This window comes from Apostichopus japonicus, chromosome 5 (assembly GCF_037975245.1).
Source record: "Apostichopus japonicus isolate 1M-3 chromosome 5, ASM3797524v1, whole genome shotgun sequence".
Classification (NCBI taxonomy): domain Eukaryota; kingdom Metazoa; phylum Echinodermata; class Holothuroidea; order Aspidochirotida; family Stichopodidae; genus Apostichopus; species Apostichopus japonicus.
Window position 1 is genome coordinate 8,868,851 of NC_092565.1, and position 12,148 is coordinate 8,880,998.

Here is a 12,148-nt window from a genome sequence, read left to right on the forward strand (position 1 = left end):
TCCAAGAAATTACTTTTGAAAACTTAGAACTAGCAATTTTTCAGCATGCTAAACTTTGGGGTCCATAATGATGACCTTTAAAGTCTTGAAACCAACCTGCCCTAGTATTGTAGAAAGTTTGTATAAGTTTGCAACAAAAAAACAAGAGACAATGTTTAAGAACAAACATGCAAGGAACCAAGGAATCTAAAAACAAATAAAAAACAAGACAACCTATGTTTATTAATGAAATGAGCAGTTGAATTTGATCTCATCTCAGCAATTTGATGCAACCAGTACTACAATGACTGGAGATATACATGATATGTTGTGTTCTTTATGTTGCTTGTTCTTGTTGTTTTGAAATTGATACTTAAAAGGCAATTAGGCCTCTTAGCCAATTAGTGATGATTTTGTTTGGCAAAATGAAAACTAACAAAAATATGTAAAGAAAAAGAGCAATGTTTCAGAAGTATCATCATCAGGTACAGCAGCTACTGGATGCAACACACATAGAGGGAGCTGTCCCACAATCCATTTCTGCTACTAACATATTAACATATTTAAGATCTTGTCTGGTGGAAGATTTTGATATGTACATTGTCATCATAGTTCTAATTTTTCTTATTGTCCCCATTTGACATTTTCTTCTTGTAGGAATCTGGTTTTCAAATTCACCAGTTCCTCACCAAAAGCACCATTTGTTTGAACACATCAATTTGGTGAATGACGCAATGCAGGCAAATAGGCAAAATGAGCAACTAGAAGTAAGCACTCCCATTTCCGCAACAAATACACTCTTGCACATGTACACACAGTTGATTGCCTATAGATAACACATTACATACAAACTGCTAACGTACGTTTACAGCCTTCCATGCCAAGTTCGTACGTACATAGCATAAGAAATTTATAAGAAATTTCACTGAAAATCAAGGAAGAAATTAATCTGTATTCTAACACGGTTTTGTTGTGACTACTGTAGGAACTGTATACAGCATGGGTTATGTCGCAATCTGGATTCGCACCAGATGATGTTACGTTCGCTACTGTTCAAAGTATATTTGAAATATCCATCCTAAACGATTTAAGTATCGTTTCTCTGCCAAACGCAATATTAGCGTTCTCATACTTTGAAAACATGTTTGGATTTTTTTTTTTATCAAACCACACATGACAATGACATACATGTATACAAACATACTGTATGGAATGCATTATTTTAAATATATTAGTTAGAATTTTGTTAGATGAGAAAAAAAATTGGGGGGGAAAAAACCCCCTCTCAAATATATGTGCAAAAACAACCACCCTTGCTCAAAGTAACAGAAGCAGGTTTGCAAAGTAACTGCATATTCCGTACAGTACTGTAGAAATTTGTTGGATCATACAGTACCAAAGAAGGCTGACACGGTTTATACTGTAGTTGTGGCAGTTGGTGTAACCACAGAGAATAGCACCTAGTGCCAAACTCATAGCTTATACAAGTGATCCCATTATGGCAAGTTATGCAAGGTTAAGGTTAACAAACTTTTCTGACACTTACAAATAACTGTTTCCATGCAACACTGCAGCAATCAGATACAGTGGTACCTGTAGAGATGGTTGCATGCAGCATGAATTACTGTTCCCTATCACAATGAAGTGACAACAATGAAGGATACCAATTAAAGGTTCAAAAAAGGTCATCTTGCCAACAATAACATGAATGTTTGGTTTTTAGTGTCTGGCAGTGCCAGCTGACAGGATAACTCTTTTGACTCAAAAACATATTCTATCATATGCCAGTAGACCAATATAAAATAATCATTGCTACCAGTCTAGGTTGTATTTCTGTAAAACTATATGGAGAATTGACAAGTGGAAAATGCCAAGGCTCATCAACTAACGTGGTTGGTCTACTGTTAGTTATTTAAACCCACAGTCCATCAGATGCAACACAAAATGCAATATTAGGAGCCTCAAATCCAAGTTTATGCGTGCTCTGTTGTTAACTTGAAGTTGCAAGAACATTTCACTTTGATTTAACTGTTCACATTAAGGCTTGCACTGATGCGCCAAGCATCAGACATCATAAATATAGCCTTAAAGGAACAATCCAGATACTTGACATAATTGTAAAGCTAAAACAGTAGCTACAAACTTCACCAGCACTCACTTTGTTTTTCTTTTTCCTTAAACTGTGACAAACCAAATACTAAAAATAAACATGCCTACAATTTATTCTTTCAAGGCTTTTAGTGATGCCTCCGGCCCTAATGCCTCACCAATTTTAGCCAACTCAAATGTGATCATTTCCTTTCTGAGAGTAGTTCCCCTTGCATTCACAACCCTCTAAACTTACTTCTTAACACTAGGCCATCAGCTGAAGCTCAAAATGTGGCTGTAAAATCAGTTTCGTTCCAGCAACACCGGGTCTAGACTTTTAATGCATTTTTGGGTAGTTTAATGCATCACAAACATTATATCAAAAGTTCTCCAAAAAAATTTCCTGCAGTATTTTTGTAACGCACCCTTGAAATTGGGTATGTTATGTAGACATTACGTGCTACGATGCTATGTATTAGGAACACATGTGCTAACGTTAGATTTGGTACAGTGGTGCATACATACCACTCTTTTCTTTTATGTTTAATTACGACTGATATATTTTTTTTTGTATAATAGTTGGGTCAGGGTTACAAGAATGGTGGAAGAGGATTCTGGTCTAAGGGTCAGTGAGGGTTGTATTCAGGCATTACAAGTTGTGCCCTCCCCCCCCCCCCCCCTCCATTTTGGCCAAAATGGTAAAAAATCACATTTTCAACTTTGAAATATGAAATACAATTTTTGCACATTATAACTTAAGGGTTTTAATTATAAAAATGTACCACTTTTAATAAACTCAGATATAATGCTTTGTAATAAATCAAATATTTTTAGATTTTCCCCCTATGTTATGAATGCATTTCGTCTGTGCATGTATACGTAAATATACACATATAATGAAAAGTTCCTCTCCATAATTGTTACACTCCCCATCCAAACTGTTTTACACATGTGACCCCCTCCCCCTCTACTTTACATGTAGCTAAATCCCTAGTTACAGTGAGATGTGCCAATGCCCCAAGACCAGTGAGTTATTTCTTTTGTATAAATCAATATATAAGTTGGCACACTAAGACATCATGGCATATCGTAGATGTGAAATAAAGTTAGTCGGTATATATCCGTTACCTTAGTACTCTTTCTACAGTCTTCTGCAAAACTAGGTACTTTCTCCATGTTACGGAAACGACATGTTTATAATTCGTATTCCTGCAAAAAGTGTTTCCAAGGGAGTTAACGTATAAAAGAAAAGATCGACAAGGTTTCGAATGGTATTTTGAATAATAATAGTTCTATATTCTACAAATAATATGAATAATAAAGGTGAATGGTACAAATAAGTGAATAACGAAGACAGTTAACTTAAGCCCCAGATAGAAAGAAATAATGTATCTATTAAGACTGGGTCGATACACTCAATGGTGTAGTAGAGCTGGGCCTTTGCGATGATTCAAGATACAGGTTCTTCATCAAAAGGCGCGGCGAGGAATTAATAAGTGATTAAAAGTTCATCCAAGGACAGTTGTACTAGTTATAACAGGATCCACTTCAATTCACTGCATGGAAGTCAGATATGGTATGGAAAAGGGAAAGGTGAAGATAATTAGATGAAATGAAAGTCACTAAACACTTGAATATCCTTCAGTCAAAACTTGAACAGATGCACAAAACGTGTTAACAATATGAATAAAACAGGTAACGAAATGTTACGGCAAAACAATAAAGAACCGTGATATTGGAACAGGGTCAGGGGCGATGGTTTCCCAACAACAGTGTATAAACCTCTGACTGGTTTCAGGACGCGGTATTTGCGTCATCGTCATCAGTAAATGTAGTTGTGAATATGCAACAGGTAAAGCATGCCCATAACACCCTCCTCCCCCCTCCCCTCTCAGCAAAAAAAGTGTGATTTGAAGAAAATGTGGATATTTATCATAAGGTGTCTGGTAGGTAGGGTAATCTACGTAAAACTACTAATAGCTAAAATGAATATATGAATAAGATCATGTTTTCTGGTTCCTTTAAACTCTGGGGAACAAAATAATGACAACATGACTTTGAAAAAGTTAACCCTCTTCACAAACTTCAAACTTGATTAAAATTTCAGACTAAGATATCAAGATTTAACACCATCACAGTTCATCCTCCAAATCATCTTCCCCTGCATCAACAATCTCAACATCTTCTTGGAAGTTGCTGCAATTTCTATATTTACATAGGTCTGTACACGGTAGTTGTGCATTCATTCAGGAACATCTTCCTTTAAGACATTTGCCGACTCTACAGCTACTGCTGACACACTGAAGCAAAACATCTGGGTCAGGTGGCTTCGTCATCCAAGTGATTATAAGGTCATCATTTTCAAGTTTCCATCCATGTCCCTCTGGTGAGAGTGCATCAATCCTTTGCTGCAATGCCCTACTGTGAATAGCAGCCTGGTTGGTGCAGCGCTTAACATGCTGGATCAGAGCATCTTTTGTTGGTGGTAAACTCTGTTCTGAGGAGGAGATGAACAGAACACCTTGTACCATGAAATTGGATATTTTTGAGTCTCACATTTTATGATGGGGTACCAATATAATTACAATTCAGCTAGAAATATGTTGCAAATTACTTTAATAATTTCAATGGAAAGATTAACCTGATATTGCATCTCAAAGCGTTTAGAGAATTTTTTAATTTGCCTTGGGGGAGGACCCCCATATTCCCAAAAGTCCTAGAACTAAGACAATTTTATTTATATACCATGTGATCTGCTCATCTTCTATGGACAAACAAAGACACATTCAAATTTTGCAAACCAGTGTCATGCAAAAAAGAATTAAAACAGGCTTTTTTTGACAGTACAGTACATTATCTCTTAATGTTATGGTTAAATTATACAATGGTAGATTATATCTGTTACTAATAATAAAGGAGACAGATACTTGTTCATTTTGGTAAAGCTAGACAGGCTGACCATAAGACCTTGCAAACCTAACCTTATTGCACCTTTGTTACACTTATTTTTCTAACTAATATAATATCTCTATCATTCAAATAAAGGGCCACAGTAAGAAAAATATGAAGCCTGTATTTAACACTTACAGTAGGCTAGTGCCCCAGATGAAGAATTTGAAACAAATTTCCATTCCTACCACCTTATAACAAAACAAATCAGATGACCATGCCACTAATTATATTATGTTCAGGTCCAACACTGTGCCCTTTGACTTGGATTCTATCCCTCAAGAGCTACTGATCTTGCATTATGCAACTTCTCTTAACACTTCAACTATGCCACAGAAGTACAAGTAGAGTCGTGTAGTATGCTTAGGCTTACCTCCATCGAAAGTCTCTGCCTGCTGCAGCTTGTCCTGCACCCGTTTGCAACGCCGAGTAATGTATTGTTTCTTTTCCCACATATAATAAATTGAACAGGCAATACACCAGAGCTTCTGCTTGGTTTCCTCGATCTTTTCCGTCAATTCTTCGTTTAAAATCATATGGGGTCTCCTCTGGAACTGTCCGTTTTCTTGCAGCAATGTGCTTGCTATCAATGAACCGCCTGTAACACTTATCGTGGAACCCCATCATACTATGCTGTTGAACACACGCTTGATCGTAGTAGGCCATGGAGTAATCAGTAGTACGGCGATATCACTGTCTCCGCCGCTGAGATTAAGCCAATCTTTAGCGCAGGAAGTAACTTTAGACCATCGTTTATTCGTCAGTGCCTTGACTGCTTCAAATTTTACAGATTCAATGTGCACTGAGCACTGTACATTTTCGTGTGTCGGAGACTGACTAGCGCCCGTGGGAGCCGCCATGTTTGTTGTTTTCTACAAAGATTGCACACAGAACTCATGGCTCATTGGACAATTCATATCACATGGTACAGATATATACTTTTGAACGTAAAACGGCAGGTTTCTTAACATACGCAATAAAAAATATAGTTCGATCTTTCGAGCGGAATTGCAAAAAAACTGCAGGAAAGTACATGGAGAACTTTTGGATCATTAATCTTAGTTAATTTATGTATTCAATGCTGTAGAGAAATTTTAGACCCGCAGTTGCTGGAACGAAACAAGCGAATTTCGACCTTCAGCTGATGGCCTACACTGAGGGTGAGATTCATTTCATTTTTTTAGTGTATGTAAATAAATTTATTCATTAGTGGAACTGCCAGAAAAAAAGTGAAAACATTTGGCAAATACTGTGCAGAATATTTGAGTAAAACAGACCTAAAACTTGCTGTTGAATAATCATTGAACAGGAAAGGTAGTAGTGCTGATAGTGGACTCTTTCATTTGTAGTCGATTAATCGCATAGCTCTTCTTGCGGTTCCTGCGATTACAGTGATGATGTCATCACTGTCACCTTACATTGCAGAAATACAGTCAAAACAATCTTTCTCCATGGTGCACTGTCTTTATTTGTTCTTCGTGTCTTAACGTGTGGTGTCTAAATCATGTTAAAACATCTGCCAAACAAAAACTGTGAACAACTTTCAATCTACAACATTTCTTAAAATCCTTCATAGTAAACCAATACTTTCGAAAGAATCTACGAGGCTTCTACAACTACTAGCACTAATAAAAGCAAATGTGCAATTGCAAACAATGAATAGATGTAACATTGTAACGGTGTAATGATTAGTAGGCAAGAGTTTTGAGTAGAAGGACGTTCAACATTCTAGGCTAGGTTCTAGCCTTGCGCTGTAGCAGGCATATATTTTGCACATTGAAATTTAACTACACTGCAATCGACACACTTGATCAGACATCCAATAAATGTGAATCAGGCCAGTAATGAAGTAATTGTAAACATGTTTGAAGAAATGACTAATAGTAAACGCATGAATCTAACCGAAGCAGGTGCTTGCCAATTTTTCACACAGCACAGTGCTAGTGTAGCATTGTGAAAACCTATACTTTTGCGATATTTGCTGACAAACTGCTTTAGTTTAGATTTTGATAGGTTAGGCTATTTTTCAAAAGCAGATTACACGTAGTGCTAGCTTGTAGTGGAGTAATCACAACTTAGGTTTTGAGCGCTATTAATCAACTTCCAAAGTGTAATAGAGACAACTGGTGATTAATTAATTACGTCTATCAGCACTAAAAGGTGGTATAAAGGAATTATTCAAACCATCTTCTTTTCCAAAATACTATGAATAAACTGTACTGTATGGCTGACCTCCTAAGTTGGGCTACCAAATGGATTTGAGCTTACCTTAAGATAGTCTGCAGGTTGTCCCTACAGTAACTCAGCTTTCCAAAAAACAAAAGCAAAAAGCAAAAGCAAAAAGCTAAAGCACTGACTGAGTTTATAGTGTGCTTTTGTTTCAAATCAGAAAACCACTGGCTAAGTAATTCGTTGTCAGTAATTCCATATAACTCCCTGTAATACCTATAGGCAGTTGCAAATGTTCCATCATGTGAGACTGAAGGACTGTGGATTACACAAAGACCTACTGTACCAGCAGACTTATACAAGATATATAATTGATAAGAGCACTACATATAGTGTTTAAAGTGGATCGAAGGAAACACTTGGTCCAATTTTGATGGCTGTAGAGTTGGAGTTACCTAATCTTTCCACAAAACCTTTGTGTTAGCTGGCCAGCTATTCTTCTACAGGCAAATTTCCCAATAATATCTTCTCGATAAAACTCATGTCATTCGATTCAGCAATGATTACAGTAAAATTGCAAAGATTGCAAAATAAGGAAACAAACTCACAAATATTCTCGTAATCTTCAAAGACAATGTGAAGGAGTATTACTGTATTTGTCTATGCCTTACGTGAAAGCATATGACTACTAACAGTCAGCAATGACTTTCAAAAAGCTTTATAACTTGTCATTCATCTTTAGAACAAGGCTAATTGAAGGTAAGGACTTATCTTAGCAAATACATCTTTCCATTGTTATACCAGTGTATACCTCAGATATGGAGTATTTGTCATCGTTGATTAATGTGATAACAGGAATATTACTGTTTACTGAAGATATGTATAGTAAACAGCTATCTGGCTAGGGGTGCTGTACAGTACATGTATTACTGTTACAGTATGTTAGTAACCCCAGTGATTCATTTACTTAATGTAAATAAATACCAAACCAGTAGCTATGTACAGTAGGCGAGAGTAACAGGAGTACAGTACTAAATCAATCCTTCATTGCAGAATATTGTTAACAGATTATTTGTTGCATGTCATTATGTGGCATCAACATTTGGAAGGTTAGCTCAGTGGTAAACACCGGTGCCTTCCAATCATAATGTCCCCAGTTCGAGTCACTCCAAGATTTATGTATATATGTCGTCAAGTTACAGTGTTGTTGAAAATTGACAATTCATAATCATGGACGATAAATATGAATGTAAGAGACTGACTTCGATCAGCTTGCAGCTTTGATAAGCCAATGAGGCTTCTTCGCGAGTTCCTGCTTGCAGGAGGATCTAAAATAGATACATACACTTGTGGGATGCACGTCAGAGCAACATACCGTAGCTGCGGTGTACACTGTATGACTCACAGTGCCTCCTGTATAATTACTCCACAGTCCGGTGCAGAAAGAGCGTTGTTAAGTATAACTCTACCTGTCCAACACTGTCTTCAATGAAAGTGACTGAACGTAGCTAGCTGTGCAGAGATTGGTTTCAGCAGTGATTTTAGTCTGATTGATGCCAGGGTTTAATGCAAATATGAATGAATCATATTGCAGATCGCAGTTTGTTTTTCTTCCTCAAATATTTGCAAAGAATATTGCCTATTGTGGGCGGATCCTCGCTGTGTGTGATGTTTGTGTTCACTCATTTGCAATTACTGAATAAATTGGAAAATATACTGCATCGCACTATTGCGCTATACATTTTGAGATTTGCATCACAAGTGCGGAGAAGTGCGTTGCATTTTGCAATGCAAAACCAGCTAAATCGAATGCTGTATGTAGCATAAATGCCCACTGCTGACATTGCAAAACTTTGTGTTAATTTGAACTTTAAATTTTGCTAATGTGTTACACAAAAGTACATTCGATAAAGATTCATATTATCCTACATACTAACTGGCTAACTTATGTAAGTAACTCACACTTAACTGAATCAAAATAAGGTCAAGTAGCCTAGCAGAAAGCTTTCAACATGAGTCATAAGTCTGTAGCTGGACAGAATAAACGATAGTTTGGCAAAACAAGGATCCGTTTATTTTAGAATCGTGATGCAAACTGTATAACCTGCTCACAGGTAATCAAAGGCCGAACTTTTGATGGAACATATTCACGCCCTCTACAGTTTGATAAAATGGTCTGAAAAACTATGAATCCTCTGAAAAACATTTGATTAAAAAAAAGGATTGTAAATGTTTATTATTTGGAGAACAAATGGCAATGATCATTTCTGTTGACCTCGTACTCATAGGAAAATGTTCATTAATAGTTTGAGTATGGGACTACTTTATACCATTAAGCACAGTAGATGGGTGAGACTTGTAAGTTGTACTACTAGTACTACTACACAGGGATCAAACCCTATCATCACCGGTGTGTATTTTGGTATGCTTGTCTTGTGTGGGTTAGGAACTTTGGAGTTTAGGTACGGATTAGGTCCAGGCCTATGCCTTTAATTAGGTTCCCTAAACTCTAACCCTAGTTCATTCCCCAACACATCACTGGGCTTTGTTCTAAGAAAACAATAATGAAGGCTAATTACAGCATCCCTAGTTACAAGTAAGTAGGATAGGTTATGTTAGGCATGGCTATAACCGTTTTGTACGAAGCCAATCAAAGAATGTGTTTAGATTGAACCATCGGCGCACACTTGTAAAAATGTGGTAATAAATCAAACCACATGACTTACAGCGACCACTTTGTCACTTTTTCATCGATCGAATGACAAATTAATACTCACATTTCATAAGTGGCCTTGCTTTGGTTTCTAAATAGCTTCCAGATTTGAAGAGAGGGACTTCTGGGTTGCATCTATGTTATACGACACGAAAGCAGAATATTCTAAGATTATGAAAGCGATAGTCCTTTACAACTACCTTCCTAAAATTGTGATTGTACGGCTAGCTATGGTACCGGTGCACTACACACTGGCGACTACTGAGTATAGTCTACACAGAGACTGTCTTCAGATAATCCATCTTGCCTGCGTACATCGTCTTTGTTCTTAGCATAATAAGTCCAATTCTAACATTGCAGAGACGCCGAAGAGAAATAACAAACGCTAGTATACATATCAATTGCCTTTTACCCTTACTAAAAAATACCACGGAAAATGACGATCCAAATGTATATTGAAGTGGGTGTGCCCTTTCGCCCACGTTCCGGAGGCGGCTCTTTTTTTCTCGTTATTCCAGCATGCATTAAGTCGATTTAAGAAAATATATGTTTTCTTTCATTTAGACAATCTATTTAAATATCTTGCAACTATGTTTTCCAACTGTCAATTTAAGAGATTGCACAATACGGAAGAACGGTGTACTAGGAGGCTACCGTCCACGCTTACAATATGCATAATTTATGTAAGCAAGCTTAGGGGGCTTTGGGCACAATTATTTAGTTGGATTGAGCATACAACTCCACTCAAAGGCAATTGATTCCATGTTGACATATCAACCTCCATATGTATGGTAAATACATTACTCAAAACACAATGAAGTCTACCCGAGTCCTGAATCCCGAACGTGACATTGTTCATAATAATTTGAAAGTACCTCTCTTTAAAATGTAAAGTTCCTTTTCCGCTCTCATAAATGAATCTGCATCCCACTTCCCCTCACAGTTCCGTGCCCAACACCCAACCTATCCCCCCCCCCCCCGGGTTCGATTTTCTTCACGGGCGCCTGTGTGCACTCATGAGAACACACAGCTGAAATATTTATTTCAACTATAACAATAAAGAACAAATAAAGAAGTACTTTCATGATCCCGATACACGGATGAAATGAATGTATGAGGGAAAATTATACAGTTATTTCCCAAATCGGAATTCAATTCGGTGAGACTTACCTTTGGCGATGTATTATTAACACAAACGACCGATGCAACTACAATATTTCCAAGAAGAAAATGTTGCAAGTAATCTTGACCAGATTAGTTTGAGTTTTATTATAACTTAGATCGCCAGGGCTGTATTAGTACACAAATGTTTACGTATCAAACCCCAAGAGACGACTGTGCTGCCACCGTTAACCATAACTTAAATTGATAATGCCCGAATATATGAGTTGCATAGCGTTGCACGTAGCCAAAGGCACGTGTTTACTTCGTAATCAGATGAACAAACAGTCTGAGTCAGATCTTATCAATCATGGAAAGTTTCAAACAATCATTGAGTGACCATCATCTCCAAGAAAAAAATCTTCTTCGACCAAAATGTCAAGTTGGACTTTACACAGGAAGCCTACAATTGAATCTACTATGCATCGTGTGACTGCATGTGAATTTTAGTGATCGCAAGCGAAAGGGAAAATACAATTCTGATTATAGCAACCACAGCTGGTGGATATGTTTCACCGATCCATCCTCCCCCCCCCCCATTTTTTTTTTAAAAATACTCTGTTTTATGTTATTCTTCTTTCCCTGTTATTATTCTCTATACTTCCGGTCATCATGCTGACGTCACCGTAGAGTAAACAATAATTGTAATTGATTGTACTGCAGAGTGTAGCAATGTAAACTGTAGGCTAATCCTTCGGCAAACAAACAAACACTATAGTGACCCGAAGCAAACTTTCCTCTTGCCTGAGGTTAACCTTGCGAGTTAATTACACATCGTTCCCAGTTCAAGGACAAGAACAGGCTCGTCGTACTTGTACACACCTTTCTGATTAGTTCCATATCTGTCGGTTGAACAACAGGAAATGTACAGCAAACAGTACGATCTATCAACATCTTTGGAAGAAAAATTGTTTTTTTTTTTACCATATACGGTTCGAATTTGTTAAGTGAGCTGACGTTTTAGCAAAGCTCTATCGCCTCACCCCTTACCTACCTCACTCCCCGGCATGGCCCTAGCTGCTCTCCTTCCGACTGGAATACAGGGAAGAAAGCGTGGTGGCTGGGATTAATTGTTTAACAAAGATGGTG

At 37.3% G+C, this 12,148-nt stretch overlaps 1 protein-coding gene across 2 annotated transcripts in view; it reads right to left on the reverse strand.

Annotated features, from left to right (window-relative positions):
* LOC139967553 (uncharacterized) overlaps nt 1–12,148 on the reverse strand; it is a 55,656-nt gene that overhangs the window by 37,672 nt on the left and 5,836 nt on the right. Inside the window, exon 1 of one of the 2 annotated variants that reach the window (XM_071971469.1) lies at nt 9,963–10,234. The exons of the other annotated variant lie outside the window; for it this stretch is intronic. The gene's annotated coding sequence lies outside the window, so the exon portion shown is untranslated. Of the gene's footprint in view, nt 1–9,962; nt 10,235–12,148 lie in introns of those variants that run through there. 2 annotated transcript variants of the gene reach the window in all.